Raw genomic sequence first — 16,008 nt, 5'->3', positions numbered from 1 at the left:
GCAACCACATGGTGGCTCACAACCATCTGTAATGAGGTCTGGTGCCCTCTTCTGGCCTGCAGGCATACACGTGGACAGAATATTGTATACATAATAAATAAATATTTTTTAAAAAATAAAAAATAAAATAAAAATAAGAATAAAATAAACCCTCCCTAGCTGTTAGATAACCCCACTCTAGGGATCCAAAAGTAACTAATGCAAGAGGTATGTGCTACTCTAATCTGCCTTGAGTTATTTATAACCAAATTCTTCATCCATGTGTCTTAATTAGCATCGTGTTTTAATTAACATTCAGCAGATAACTACAGATAACTCAAAACTAAAACCTCGGGGTTATAATGAGCTCTTATATCCTCATCAGACACTCACTAATAGATAAGTTCTGCCCATCCTATCTCCAAAAACAGTCCCTCCAAATCAAAATAAATAGCACACAAAGCTGATTGCACAAAAAATATCCAGAAGGGAATAGTCATGATTACAACTAACACATTTAGTAAAGGTGTTATTTGAAAGTGACAGAAGGGCTGGAGAGATGGCTCAGAGGTTAAAAGCATTGCCTGCTCTTCCAAAGGTCCTGAGTTCAATTCCCGGCAACCACATGGTGGCTCACAACCATCTGTAATGAGGTCTGGTGCCCTCTTCTGGCCTGCAGGCATACACGTGGACAGAATATTGTATACATAATAAATAAATATTAAGAAAAAAGAAAGTGACAGAAAACCAACTTTAATTAGCCTAAAGAGAAACGGCAACTACTGATGGACGTAATTGCCACACATTTCAAACTGTCTTTTTAGGAAGTCTGTGTTTTCAGACTAAATTCAGGCCCTCATGATGATGTCACAATTTCCTCTTCATTTTGTTTCTGTTGTGTGACTTTTTCTGGGAAGAAGTAAAAAAAAAAAGTCTCTTCAACACAGATAGTGTGAGCATTATAGCTTGGATGGAAAGGTATCCTGGCAGCCAGGAGCCAAGGAATACCAGAAGTCCCTGTAAGTGTAGCAGTACAGGAACAGTTCCTCTCCAGGGAATGGTTTCCACTGTGAGTGTCACAACTCTGCTCTGGCAGGGGGGTCTCCCCAGTGTGGTTGTTACAGCTCTGCTCGCATTTGCTCCTGACCAACTTCCTGCTGCCTGTAGCATAGGAGCTGGAGGATGGGGGTTAGGACAGGACAGCACTCAGGAGGCAGAGGCAGGCGGATCTCTGTGAGTTCGAGGCCAGCCTGGTCTACAAGAGCTAGTTCCAGGACAGGCTCCAAAGCCACAGAGAAACCCTGTCTCGAAAAAAAAAAATTGATAATTGTGGGATTTCAAACCCATCTGAGAGAGTGTTTAGATCCCCTCCTTCAGGGGAGGGGTGCCCCACCCCTATTGTGGTAGCCTCCATGAGCCCAGGAGAATGACACTCTCCAAGGGTCCATAACAATTCCAAAACAGAAGGTTTCTCAGTAAAGTGGGAAGCCCCAAGAAAATGACTTAGAGACCAGAAAGCTCTTGTACAAAAGACCATGTTAGGGAATGGAAAGAATGGCAAAGTACTCCTTGGTGGCTGGGTCATCCCAGAGGCTGAATACGAGAATAAACGAGACATGGCACTGACATGAAGTGAGCGGGGAGTCCCGGTCCATCACTCCGTAGGTGTCCTAGGCCATTCACTATTCACAAATCTGTCTAATCTCAGCCTTAGCCTCTGGCTAGTTTTGTATCTCTCAGTTCAGGTTAGAGAAAATGGCGCTAAGGTCAGGGCTCCTTCCCTTCCCAGTGCAACAGCACCACCTATAGGCACTGGACACAACTACACTTTCTCTCTGCTTTCCTGATTCCCCGTCCCAGTAAGGCTAGTACCTAGAAACCTAAGGGAGGTCAAACCAGGCTCTAGGTGACACCACTTGCAGTATACGGTTACAGAACATGCTAAGACATATGGACTCCCTTTCTTGGGGTGAGACCATAAAATCATTCCTCCATCTCTTTGTTTTGCTTTTTTTTTTCCAGATCCACATGCCTAGGCTACATGTACTACATCTATGATAACCTAACTCAGTACATTTTTTTTTTAAGAAGAGGAGTAACTGTCCACATCAAATCTGTGAGACACGGATCCCAGAAAGACTTGTGTCCTTTCTCTGGTTTCTGCATTCTGGTTTATAGTTACATGTTCCCGTTTTCTTCTCCCAACTTAATTTTCCTTTCTGGTTTTCACCTTGCTCAGTGCCTAATGGAATCATAGAAATGGAAAATCCAGAGGAGACTCCAACATGGTGCTGCCAAGTGATAAGGTCAATGCCCATTAGACTACAGAGATAATACCAGACCTCGATGGTGGAAGTGGCAAAGGAAGGCCAGAGAAGCCAAAGGTTCCTCTAAATTAATGTGACCCCTGAGGACTATATCTTCAGCTGGTCTTAACTGTTAAAAGAAGGGTTGATTTTGACCACCTGCATGGTCTTAAATATCCAACAAGAAAGTCTAACCAAAGGGTAAGATGAGGGGTGTATTTCTTTAAAATCCACAAAGCTCACTCCCCAGACATTAGACTTAAACCCATGTGGAATGTCATTTAGACAAATTTAATACTACTTATTATCTTCTTGATAAGAAAATAGCCAGAACACCTTTAATCCCAGCACTCGGGAGGTAGAAACAGGTGGATTTCTGTGAGATCAAGGCCAGCCTGACCTACCGAGCGAGCAGAGTCCCAGTACAGCCAGGGCTACTCAGAGAAACCCTGTCTTAAAAAAATAAAAAAGAGGGGCTGGAGAGATGGCTCAGAGGCTAAGAGCACTGCCTGATCTTCCAAAGGTCCTGAGTTCAATTCCCAGCAACCACGTGGTGGCTCACAGCCATCTGCAATGAGTGGCAAAGAGTCTCATCTGCAATGAGGTCTGGTGCCCTCTTCTGGCCTGCAGGCGGACATGCAGGGAGAACACTGTATACATAATAAATAAATATTTAAAAAAAAAAAAGAAAAAGAAAGAAAGAAAGAAAGAAAGAAAGAAAGAAAGAAAGAAAGAAAGGAAACTGCTGCCTAGGTAGGAGACTTCAGACTTTGGCTTGCTGCTACGCTTACCTAGAGCTAAGGGAGACAGGTCCTCTATTCTGACCTAAAAGTTTTATTTTCCTCCCCAGCTAGAAGCCATCTGGGAGAGACTTCTGATTCTAGGCACTCAACAGCTACCAAAGGGTCTGAAAGCAAACCCTGGGTTCACCACTCTAGAAACCAGCCTTAGCAACCAAAGAAAAACAAGAAGGAGCCTAATACATGGAGGCTGTAATCTCGAGATACGGTTTCTCTTTGTAGTCCTGGCTGTTCCGGAACTCGCTCTGTAGGCCAGGCTGGCCTGGAGGCTCCAATCTCTAAAAGAGATTCTAATGGACCTTGACTTGAACATTTAAGAAAAATGTCCTTTATTCTGTTCAGCTGGCTTCCTGCCTAGGTCTTATAATGCCAATAAACCCTCCCTCTACCTTCCCTCCCATTTCTATCCAGGCATCTTGAAAAAGGTGGGAGAAGAAAGGGGAGCAGAGAAAACCACAAATGCCTGCTTACCCTAGGATGCAGTCAGATTCCAGCATGCTCTGAGCAACCAGCCCCTTTCTAAGAAGACAGTGAAGTAAAATTAGGTTTAAAAAAAAAATTACTAGATACTGATTTCTGATTTCTTTAGTAATTTACTAAAGCAGCTTGTATTCCCTATTTGCCAAGCATGACTTCACTTGCTACCAGATACAGAATGACCTGGGAAAAATAGCTGGAACTATTGGTCATCCCTTAAAAACCTGCAGGCTGCCACCTACTCTCCTTAGAATCTTGCTTGCCCACTCCACCTTGTGGTTTTAGAATATAGCTGGATTTGTCATCAGAGCCTTGCAGCTGCCCTGACTACTGCCCACCAGCGACATCTCCTCTCTTCTGCTCTCAGTGGTGTCTGAGAGCTACTCCAGGAAGGTGCCTTCAACAACAGCTGGCCTGTGTTCAAAGGATCTTGGGCTTTATGTTATTGGTGTACTCACTAAGTCACAGACCAATAGGGACAGAATTTGCTGGACCCCAAACAATAGACTAAGACCAAGACCCCCTCCCATCTTTTTCCCACCTCGAAGGAACTATAAAATGTCACAGAAATAGCCATTCCGAAGCAGAGATTCAAACAGAAGATCATCCACGACTCTAGTACAGTCCTTAGTCATTCCCCTCAACCCTGCCAATTCCTCAAGGGCCACCTGTCAGAGGAAAACCCTCACGTTCTTTCTCCCTTTGACCTCCCTGCTCTAGTCCAAGGAAGTAAAAGTCCTCAGCCCTGCTAAGAACTAGGCATGACGAGCTTGTTTGATAAAAATCCCTCCCATGTTTTATCATCCAAGTAGACCAGAAGAGATTAAATTGTCTTTCTGTGGTTGAATCGTGTTAATAAAACAAATTGAAGTTGCATATGATGGGGTCACCCCTGTAAGGGAACCACTCATGGAGCTGAAACTGAAGGAGTGTTCAAAGTCAGCCTGGACAGCAGAGGGAAACACTCCAAAAAAAGAAAGGAACAGAAAGAAACAAACGTATTTAATTCTTCCCCTACGAATGATCCTTTTCCCTCTTTTATCCAACAGCTACACTAAAACATCTTGTAAACAGATTCCTGAACATCTGAAAGTCTCCAGGCAGGGTAGACATCTCCCAAAAGCAGCTGGAACTCAGAAGCACATTTCCTGTGCTGTGGAAAGACAACAACCCGGACTGCTTTCCAAAACCCTGAACGTCACAAGGGCAAATTTCTTGAGCAAATGGCATCTTTTTATCTTTTGATTATTCGGTTTTTCTTTTCATTCATTGCTGTAGGTGTTATTGCAGCTTAAAATGTTACCTATCAAGGCAGGTAGTAGGATACACATTACCCCAGGTGGGACTCGAACCCACAATCCCTGGCTTAGGAGGCCAGTGCCTTATCCATTAGGCCACTGGGGCGGGTGTTGAGAACATCCCTTGAAAAAATCTAAAAGGAACACTTCCGCGCCGGTAGTTAAACCGTCGTTCGGTTACTGGTGTAGGCATTTATTTAACCAGGATATCTTGCCGGAGTCACTATAGTCTTCCAGCCCCAGCGCCCTCGCATGCCACGAGCTCCTCTGGCTGGGCAGGTTCCGGATCTTGCAACCTCAGTCTACCGCTCCGCCGGGCCTCGCGCCTGCACTTCCTCCCCGGGGCTGCCCGGCTCCGGACACACCGCATTAACCTTAGGATGAAGACTTGGGAAGCACTAGGAAAAAATGGGGGTCCCTAGCTGGCTCATTTGGTGAAGTCCTGGACCCTCGAAAATCCCTCGCGTGTGTTCTTCCCTGGCCTCTCACTGAACCGTACTGCAGAGAGGGGACGCAGGAGACAGACCCAGACCGGAACAGAGGAACCCACCCACCTGACCCTACAAGGCTCGATCGCAGAAGTCAGAGCCTTCGCGTCCTCACGCCTGCAGCCCCGGGACTGGACGCGACCTTCGGAGCTTGGGCACCGTCCAGGGTCCAGAAGATTCGGCCCTGAGCCTCTCGCTGTGCAGACACGGGTGCACCGGGGGTATCGGGGTTCCAGACAAAACAGAGCGGCCCGAAGCTACTTTCTTGGCGGAGTTTTCAGGAAACTCTCTCTTCGTTCACGGGTAACTGGCAATTTGCCTAGTGGTGAAAATTCGGCAGAATCGGAAGCTGTTCCGATCCATCTCCACGCTGCCGTCCAGCACCCGGAACCTTAGAGGGACACCTTCCTCCTCCTCGCATCTGTCAGCGTCCTCTGCTCTGGAATCCGCCTTGCGGTTTCGAACCGCGGTACTGGGAGACCGAGGCTCATCCCGGACTGCAGAGGCGGGCGCTGCCTGCGGTTCTTGGAATAGGTTTCCCGTCCGAAGCGTGAGGTGAACTTCGCTAGCTTAAAAAAAAAAAAAAAAAAAAAAAAAAAAAATCCTTTGCATTTTTACGGAAATGCAAGAGAAAAAGGAAGATCCAACTAAGACCCATAACACTGAGGTCCTAGCTAGTTCCAGCGCGGGTCTGCGCCTCGGAGACCTTAAAGATGCTAGGAGACCAGAGGACCCGAGGAGGGCACAGACCTCGGACTCTTCAGGTCGAGTTGGGACCCGAGAACAGACTTCTGATAACTAGAGTCTGTTACTAGAGTCTGAAAACTGGTACCAGATTTGCCCCTAAAGGCTACTGACAAACTTCAAACTGACATTTATTGACAGGCCAGATTGTACCACAACCCTGATTTAATAGTGTTTTGTAGTCCAGGCTGCCTCAGACTCACTGTACTGCTGAGGATGACCTTGAACTTCCGACCCTCCTTCCTCCACTTCCCAAACTCTGGGATTACAGGCGTGGTACGTGCCACCGTGCTGAGCAGAGCCGTACTAAATTCTTTGGCAAAAGCGCTACACAAACTCTGGGACTAGTCGGCAGGTGCGTGGCAGCGTGGTAAATCAACCCGGACCTTGCTGAGCATGTTTTCGAATGCCTGAACGGCATATGCACATTCTTCTTGCACGTTTGTTAGACTTGTTCGTAGTAACACGATCATCTCTGACCCTGCTGGGAAAGGTTCCCTCTTTTTCTCTTCTCCAGGTTGCGTGCAGGGGATGTAACCAGAGACTAAGGCGTGCTAGATAGGTTGCGGCCACTTTCTTCTTGAACTCACTCCTTGAAGGTTTTTGAAGAGTGCAGTGATAATAAACCAGGAAATGTAACTTTTTTTCTCCACAACCCCTGGAGCGATATATAAGGTTCTCAACGTCTTAGGCCACCTTCTCTCCCAAACAGCAACCAGCGGGGTGGGGCGGGCGGGGTGTTTTCCTAAACGTTCTCACCTGTCCAGCACAAATTCAAGGAGTCCCAGCCACCTGCTCCAGTTCTCCCAGCATCCCCAGGGTCCCAGAGGGATTGATTGGCAAATGCCTTGTAAGGAACTATTAGTTTGAGGCTCCGTGCACCTTCCCGGGGTCATTTACATTTGGCTAAAAAAGTCCTTTAGTGTCGTGAAAGTTCTCTGCTGTGGTTGGTTGGAACTTGAGGGGGAGAGGGGAGTAGTATTTCACTACTTAGCTCAGACTGTCCTTTGACTCAGTCTCCTGAGTACTGGGATCTGGCGTGCACCATCCTACTCACTTTCAAGGCTGTTTGGTTTTATTTGGGGGGGGGGGGATTTTCTGTTTTTGTTGTTTTGTTTTTTGACACCACACCTGGATTGATTTTTTTAATCCAGCATTTTTCATTATTTTTATACATCAGGTTAGTTTGAATAATCCCAGCCATTCTCATTGATGGAAATTTTGAATTATGAGCTGGTGCTATGGCTCAGATGACTGCTTGCCTAGCTCTGAGATCCAACCTGAGCACCAGATTAATTCATAAGCCTATAGTTTCCAGCAAATGAGAAGTGGAGGCAGGAAGGTCAGAAACGCAAAGTTCAAGACAAACCTGAGCTACAGGAGACCCTGCCTCAAACAGAAAACAAACAAGCAAGAGCCACCTTGAGAGACTTCTATTTGTTTAGGAAGTCCTTCTATTTAGCCAAGGTTGACTTTCAATACAGGCCAAAATGGTTAGGGCTCGTCCGGGATTTGAACCCGGGACCTCTCGCACCCTAAGCGAGAATCATACCCCTAGACCAACGAGCCTTGTAACATAGGCACATCTGTTTCTTTTAAGGATGGTGACAAATTCCTGTGGTTGGCTTGCACAGACCTAAAAAGTTTCAGATCCATCTGGAAAGGGTAAATTTAAAAGCAGGAGAAACTGCCCAGTGCCCGACTCCATCCAGAACATCAAAAATGGAAAACACTCCGTGACACCCACACCCACTCTAATCCATGGCCCTTCTGCTGGCTCGAAGTAGAGAAGACCCACAAGATGGCTCACTACTCCAAGTGTGAGTTCTTCTCCGTCCCGCGGTTGAGAATATTTGGGAAGGATGTAGAACATCTGTAATAAAGTCCTGTGTTGTTGATAAATACAAACTAAAATACCAACTCGCCCAACGTGGGGCTCGAACCCACGACCCTGAGATTAAGAGTCTCATGCTCTACCGACTGAGCTAGCCGGGCGTCTTAGAAACTTCCTACTAAACAGACAAATTAGTAAGGGTAGCCTGAGGGTACTGGAACTTAAGTCTGTATCAGAGACTGAAACCATTTTTGAAATTCCCCCCACAAAGATGCTCGGCTCAGACACCCCGTCTGCTCCCTCCCTCAGGCCAAGAACGCCTTTGCCCGTGGAGGTGAACCCCAGGGCTGGGAAGTGCAGCCCAATTCTCCAACACACCGCTCTCCCCAGGATAAAACTATTGCCTAGCAGGGTTACGGGCTGACCCGCCAGCTCCCTTCTTCTCCCCGACCTGGGGGATCTCACATCTCGGTCTCATGGTGGCGCCTCCTCAACAAAACAAGCTTTCCCCAACCAGTCCCGCACCTAATCGCGTTGGTCTCACGCCTCACGAAAACATCTACATAGCCAGACGTGGAGGACAAAACCCGACAGGTCTGGCGGTGGAGGAGCGCATCGGAACCTAAGACCGCACTTGCGTCGAGCTGAGTCGCTTCTATGCCTGCCCCGACGTGGGCTTCTCTGCTTTTCCCACCCCAGTTTCCCCGGAACTAAACCTAAATGGGAAAGGGATCGCTTTCGGTAGGGCGGGAACCCTGGAGTTAGGAGATTTACCTTCTCGGGTCTTGGGCTTAGTCTAAGGACCACACAGCCTGGGAGCTGGCTGGTACAGGGTAGCCCTAAGGAGACACGAGTCAGTAAACTATATTCCAACTGCGACTGGGAGAGTGGGTGAGCAGAGCCCACAGTGGAGTCACAGGTGAGGCTCCAGTGTGTCTAGACACACTAACTCCAGCCAGCCCAAGCGTCCCCAGTACCTGGATTGCATGTCCAGGGACCTAATCCAATGACCCTTGGACAACGAGTTCATCCTGCTTTAACTAGGACCGGTTCGACACACGAGGCCTTACGCTAGGCAAGGGCTCATCTACTTTTTAAGTTTCAATTGTGTGTTTTCAAATGTAGAAGCATTTGCTCCTTTTCTTCAAGCTAAAAGATGGAAGAACTCTTCTGCTTCAAAGATATTCCCATTATTTTCCTTTTTAAAATATAGTGAGCGCAGTTGTGTTATGATTGTCTGATGACTTCGGCGTCTAAAATCTTTGTAATTTTTTTCTTACTCTTATTGCTTATATCGTGTGACCATATTGTATCGTGTTTCTTTGACAGTTTTTAAGGTGAACTGTCCTTTCTCTGTGTGGGAGTATATGTGTGAAATATAACAGAAATGTGTAATTTTTTCCACCCAAAATTGGTTGCTTGCTTCTGCCTTGGACAGAAGGACCTAACAAGCCTGTGTCTCTCTCTAACTAAATCCGCGTCACCGCGCCCACACTCGCCCGCGTTGTTACTTAAAATACAAATTCGCATCATTCACGATCCTGACTCATAGTAAAATTTCAAACCCTTCATCTCAAACAAAAATGAAGAGCCCTTGCCAAGAAACAGAAGACAGTAGTTGTCAACCTGTAGATAGCGACCCTTTCTCAGTTGTCGCCTAAGACCAACGCAAATACAGATGTTTACATTACAATTCTTAACAGTAGCAATTCTAGAATTCTCTATTGATGGGACTCACACTCCTAGACAAGCCAGTCACCTACACATTGTGGTCCTACTCCATCGTGGTCCTAGAGCCCTGGGGCTGGGACCCACAGATCAGGCTGCAAAGAGACTCGGATTTCCCGGCCCCTGTGAAGTGCCCAAAGTCAGGACCGCAATCTGAGTGCCTCAGCTCTATGCAATCTCATTGTCTTCACCTCTGCTCACTGTCCCGGGTGCTGATCCTCTAGCTGAGCGCTGCCCGTCCCGCACGGCAGAGCTTGACAGGGGTCAGCGAAACTGAGTCAAATGTCGGCAATCCGGTACGGAGAGAGGTAAAGATCGAATAAAAAGTACAGTACAACGTCGTTGAGGGGCTTAGAAAACAGCACCTCTACCCCACTCTCAAGGATCGGTGTCTCAAGAATTCAAACCAAAAGAGCAGGCCGCCCAACGTGGGGCTCGAACCCACGACCCTGAGATTAAGAGTCTCATGCTCTACCGACTGAGCTAGCCGGGCGTCCGGGAGTACTGGTTTTTGATCATCATGACTACCAAGGTTGACTTGAGCATACTGAAAACTGCGAAAAGTAAGAACAAAAGTGCTGGTCCTACACGGAGTCTCCCACACTAACTCACCTCGGATGCCCAGGTTCCTCCCGGCCGGGACGCCAAGGTTGCTGCACCGGGAGGACGGAGGGCCGGAGAAGCCCTTCTTGGGGTGAAACCATGGAGGGCGCGGTAGACAGCTAAGCGCGAGCTGAGCGTCCATCATTTCGCCCATGCCAGACGGGACTTCCCTTCCATCTGTGCTCGACCGGCCTCCCTCCAATTCCCGCCTTTTAACCTGAAAAAATAAGGTCCCAGAGCCAGAACCAGACCCCACACAAATATCTACGCTGGCAGAAGGGCTAAACCCCACACAGCGGGTCCTGGAGGAATGCAGCGGAACAGTGACCTAGATCTGGCTGGCTCTGGGTTGCCCCGGGAAATCAGGTCCGTGGGTTGGGCTCCAACTTGGGCTCTCTATGAATCATCAGAGTCTACTTTGGCGTGCCAGTTGAGGTTCCAAAAAGGTCAGAAATACTGATCCGACACAGTCCAAGTGTCCTCAATGCCTGAATCATACCCATGTGCCTAACTCCAATGACCCTGGAAACGGGCTACCTGGGTAGAACCACGTCCTTAACTGCGGTCGCGCGCACGCTGACCCCACACCCAGCTGATCAACTCAGACACCGCTAGGCAAATACTCAACGATTGCGCTACCTTCCACATCATTTAAAATTTAAGCTTCATTGTATTTTTTTTTTAAGCAAGGTGAATTGCCATTTTCTTGGTACATTTCTTTGTCTAGAGAAGTCTGCGAAATATAGTAGAAGCCGTGCGCTTTTGTCAAGGACAGAAGGGCATAGTAAGTTATAGGGAGATCTACCCCACCTCCCATCCCCCGGAATCGGTGCAGGACACACTCAGACACCAAATTCTTAGCACAAAGGAGATTTATTATCCCGGAGCGGCAAGCAGGAGGAACCGAGACGGGGCAGGCTGCAAGGTCAACCAGTAGCTGCAAGCAAGGTTTTTTGTTTGTTTGTTTGTTTGTTGTTTTTGGTCGGAGTGGGTTTTAAGGAGTAAAGGGGGAATCTGTACTAGGGTGAGTTGGTAAATCCTGATTGGATATGTTAGCAAATAATGAATTTTGGTTGATGGATCTTGGTGTTTTGTCTCAGGAATGAGTCAGTGGACAATTGGATCTTGGGGGCTGGATTTAGGAATATAATTCTAATGGTTTCAGCAAAGGAGAGAGAGGGTAAAAGGCAAAATCCATCGGCGCCACGCTCGCCACACTCAGGCCTTCTAGAGCCGTTCATAAGCCGTGAGTCACTCTAACCAACCCTGCGGCAATCCCCCCCCCCCAAATTGGTCCTCAGATCCACTAATGTATTTCACTCAGGATATTTGGCTTGTGACAAGTTCTCAATCCCTCTATCCCAAACAAAAACAAAGATCAGGCCTACCGATAGCATGTCTGTAGGATGGAGTGGGGAAAACCCAAAACTGAGGGTTCTGAACCACTGGGGGAGACAAAGATATTGCTTGTTTGCTTGCTTGCTTGTGCTCATTCAAGCAAGATTTCAATTCTCTATCTGTCTGTCTATCTATCTATCTATCTATCTATCTATCTATCTAATCTACCTATCTCATCCAGCAGCCATAAGAATCAGCTCTCTCTTACCAAAAGCAATCTACAGATTCAACACAATGCCCAGCAAAATTCTTCATAGACCTCGAAAGAACAGTACTCAACTTCGTATGGAAAAGCAAAAAACCCAGGATAGTCAAAACAATCCTGTACAATAAAAGAACTTCTGGAGGCATCAAAATCCCTGACTTCAAACTCTACTACAAAGCTATGGTACTGAAAACAGCCTGGTATTGGCATAAGAACAGACAGGAGGACCAATGGAACCAATAGAAGACCCAGATATCAATCCACACATCTTTGAACACCTGATCTTTGATAAAGAAGCAAAAAGTTTCAAATGGGGGGAAAAAGCATATTTAACAAGTAGCGCTGGCATAACTGGATATCAACATGTAGAAGAATGAAAATAGACCCATATCTATCACCATGCACAAAACTCAAGTCCAAATGAATCAAAGACCTCAACATAAAGCCAGCCACACTGAACGTTATAGAAGAGAAAGTGGGAAGTACACTTGAATGCATTGGCACAGGGAACCACTTCCTAAATAGAACCCCAGCAGCACAGATACTGAGAGAAACAATTAATAAATGGGACCTCCTGAAACTGAAAAGCTTCTGTAAAACAAAGGACATGGTCAACAAGACAAAATGAGAGCCTACAGAATGGGAAAAGATCTTCACTAACCCCACATCAGACAGAGGTCTGATCTCCAAAATATACAAAGAACTCAAGAAATTGGACATCAAAAGATCACATAATCCAATAAAAAAATGGAGTACAGACCTAAACAGAGAACTCTCAACAGAGGAATCTAAAATGGCTAAAGACACTTAAGGAAATGTTCAACATCCTAAGTCATCAGAGAAATGCAAATCAAAACAACTCTGAGATTCCATCTTACACCTGTAAGAATGGCCAAGATCAAAAACACTGATGACAACTTATGTTGGAGAGGTTGTGGGGAAAAGGGAACACTCCTGCATTGCTGGTGGAAATGCAAGCTGGTACAACCCCTTTGGATGTCAGTGTGGCTATTTCTCAGAAAATTAGGAAACAACCTTCCTCAAGACCCAGTAATACCACTTTTGGGTATAGATCCAAAGGATACTCATTCGTGACACAAGGACAGGTGCTCAACTATGTTCATAGCAGCTTTGTTTGTCATAGCCAGAATCTGGAAACAACCTAAATGCCCCTCGATTGAAGAATGGATAAGGAAAATGTGCTACATTTACACAATGGAGTACTACACAGCAGAAAAAACCCCGACATCTTGAATTTTGCAGGAAAATGGATGGAGCTAGAAAACATCATTTTGAGTGAGGTAACCCAGACACAGAAAGACAATTATCACATGTACTCACTGATAGGTGGTTTTTAAACATAAAGCAAAGAAAACCAGCCTAAAAATCACAATCCCAGAGAACCTAGACAACAATGCGGACACTAAGAGAGACTTACATAGATCTAATCCACATGGGAAGTAAAAAAAAGACAAGATCTCTTGAGTAAATTGGGAGAACAGGGACCTTGGGGGAGGATTGAAGGGAAGGGGAGAGGAACGGAGAGGAGCAAAGAAAAATGTAAAGTTCAATAAAAATCCATTAAAAAAGAAAAATTAAAATAAATAATAATTTAAAAAAAAGAATCAGCTCTCAGAACTCCTGTAGCTGGTAAATCCAAATCCCATTTCCCTTGCTCACAGTCAGGACCAAGACCTGCCTTTACCTTCACCTCTCTGCCTAATGTAGGACTCGGCTTCCTGTGCAGCGCTTTGTTGATTACAACCAGACCCTGATATCTGAGAGGGACAAAAGTCACCCTACTACTAGAAGATAGTGAACTCCTGAGGTAAGGGAGTAGCAACGAATGAGAGTGGAGAGCTTATGCCTTCCATCCAACAAGTGTGAGAGTTTTTTGGTTTTTTTTTTTTTTAAGATTTTTATTTATTATGTATACAACTTTCTGTCTCATACCCACACGCCAGAGGAGGGCGCCAGATCTCTTTTCAGATGGTTTGGAGCCACCATGTGGTTGCTGGGAATTGAACTCAGGACCTCTGGAGGAGCAGCCAGTGCTCTTAACCCCTGAGCCATCACTCCAGCCCAGTATGAGAGTTTATATGCTCCGAATTTTAAGACAAGACAAAAACGTCGCCCAACGTGGGGCTCGAACCCACGACCCTGAGATTAAGAGTCTCATGCTCTACCGACTGAGCTAGCCAGGCAACACACAAGAGTAACTGTCTCTTCGATGTAAGGTTTTATTAACGGTGAATTGACGTTATTAGAGACTGGCTAAAGAAATAAACCCATTTCAGAGATTAGGGGAAACTTCTAAAGTAGTTAAGAATTTCCACACACAACCGAGCCCCGAGAGCCAAAAAGAACCGCAGGAGAGCAAAGGGAGGACCCTGAAGCCAGGGCTACTTCCTGCGGCCCTCCCTGGGAACAAAACCGTCGTCTGACTGTTAGAGAGAGGAATGTGGCTGAACGCCCGCTGGTTCTCCTTCCCCTTTTACCAGCCGCACTTCACTCCCTCCCCCACCCCCACCCCCGTCTGGGGGCGTTGGAGTCTTCTTTCTAGTCCCTGCCCTCTAACCACTGAAGTAAGAGTCCCCAGAGCCGGAGCCTTGGAGCACACTTGCTCTATTCACACACGAGAGAAACGTACTGCTAACGCGCGCGGCCTCTGCTGGCGCTGGAGAGCGAGACCCAACCTGGGTTCGCAGCTGCTCTAGGTCTTTGCGCATCTGGTCAGAAGACAGGCAACCAGAGGCTGCTTAATAAACTGTATGTTTGACTAGACAGACGTCTCTGCTTTCCTTCGTGTCCCCCAAATTGAACCTAATCTAAACGTAGGAGGTGTCTCGTGTCTCTGGAACCCTGACTTTGTCGTCAAGAACCTTAAGCCTCTCAGGACTTAGCCCAGGTGGCACAAAGTCTGGGAGCTGGCATAGGGTGGCCATGGGGGGAGGGGGCGGGAGACAGGTCAGTCAGCTGACTCCAGCTAGTGCTCAGGATGTGGGGCAGTAGGGCTTAGCTTGGTATCCCAGCCGAGGTTCCAACAAGGCTAGGGGTACTGATCTGAGCCAACAGAATGGCGCCTCCAGAGTCCTATCCACACTCACCCTCTCGGCTTCACTCCTCCTTGGTCCTTTTCAGACAGAGGCCCCGGTGTCTGGTTTTACCCAAGCCCCAGGAAGGAGACGTCTCACACAGCACTGCTGCACCCAGAGTACCAGAAGCTGAGGTCTCCAGAACACAGCACTGATGGAGGAGCGGGTCTGTCTTGAGTCGTCTCCCCATCTCTGAGTCCTGTTTCCACTCTTAGGGTTGGGCTGAGTTTCCTCATCCATGTCATTGCAAGCATCCTTAACCACGGAAGAAAAGTCAAGCATAGGAAGGCTGGCTCAGTTGTTATCACCCCCAGGCACAGGGGTTCAATTCCGACTTTACACAGACTGGACAAGTCTCCACCACCTCAGCTTCGTCTACTTCTAAAGCTTCCATCGCTGTGTGCTTTTCCATGCAGAAGTGCTCGCTCTTTTGTTTTTCCTATCTCTAAGACTCAAAGATCTTTTGATTTCAAGGATATTTTCATCATTGTCCTTCTTTAGACACAGTAAACTTAGCCGTTGCTCATAGGACTTGTTCTCCTGGGATTTTAAAAGGTAAATTGCCAAGTTTCTTTTTAAAAATATATTTCACATTTATTTGTGTATGTGTTCATGGGGTGTGCAAGCGCACATGGTCACACGCATGAGCAAGTCAGAGGACAACTTGCCGGAGTCAGTTCTCTCCTTCAGCCACGTGGGTTCTGGGATCAAGGCCAGGTCTTCCATCTTTACCTATCTCTCTCTCTCTCTCTCTCTCTCTCTCTCTCTCTCTCTCTCTCTCTCTCTCTCTCTCTCATTGATCTGAATGACTTTTTTTTAGTGTTTTTTTGTTTCACTTGTGTATAGTGCTCACAGATGGTTCATTGGATCCCCTGGAACTTGAGTTAAGATAGTTGTGAGTGTTGCATTAGGAGCGGTGGGGCTGCATCCCCGGCACCCGGCCGCCTGCATGGCTAGCTTATGCCCGAAATAATTACACGGAAACTGTATTCTTTTAAACACTGCCTGGCCCGGCTAGTTCCAGCTTCTTATTGGCTAGCTCTTACATATTGT

The 16,008-nt window shown here is 46.8% G+C and overlaps 5 non-coding genes across 5 annotated transcripts; all 5 read right to left on the bottom strand.

Annotated features, from left to right (window-relative positions):
* Positions 1-4,893: 4,893 nt before the first annotated feature.
* Trnar-ccu (transfer RNA arginine (anticodon CCU)) lies at positions 4,894-4,966 on the bottom strand. Its single transcript has one exon. It is a non-coding gene; the product is annotated as a tRNA-Arg (tRNA).
* A 2,623-nt stretch (positions 4,967-7,589) lies between these two features.
* On the bottom strand, positions 7,590-7,661 carry Trnap-agg (transfer RNA proline (anticodon AGG)). Its single transcript has one exon. It is a non-coding gene; the product is annotated as a tRNA-Pro (tRNA).
* A 353-nt stretch (positions 7,662-8,014) lies between these two features.
* Positions 8,015-8,087, bottom strand: Trnak-cuu (transfer RNA lysine (anticodon CUU)). The gene has a single exon. It is a non-coding gene; the product is annotated as a tRNA-Lys (tRNA).
* Positions 8,088-10,074: 1,987 nt separating this feature from the next.
* Trnak-cuu (transfer RNA lysine (anticodon CUU)) lies at positions 10,075-10,147 on the bottom strand. The gene has a single exon. It is a non-coding gene; the product is annotated as a tRNA-Lys (tRNA).
* A 3,844-nt stretch (positions 10,148-13,991) lies between these two features.
* Positions 13,992-14,064, bottom strand: Trnak-cuu (transfer RNA lysine (anticodon CUU)). The gene has a single exon. It is a non-coding gene; the product is annotated as a tRNA-Lys (tRNA).
* Between the last annotated feature and the right edge of the window lie 1,944 nt (positions 14,065-16,008).

This window comes from Alexandromys fortis, unplaced genomic scaffold (assembly GCF_014885135.2).
Source record: "Alexandromys fortis isolate MF-2015 unplaced genomic scaffold, M_Fortis_MF-2015_v1.1 scaffold_29, whole genome shotgun sequence".
In the NCBI taxonomy this organism is placed as follows: domain Eukaryota; kingdom Metazoa; phylum Chordata; class Mammalia; order Rodentia; family Cricetidae; genus Alexandromys; species Alexandromys fortis.
This window is presented reverse-complemented; position numbering and strand designations above follow the sequence as displayed.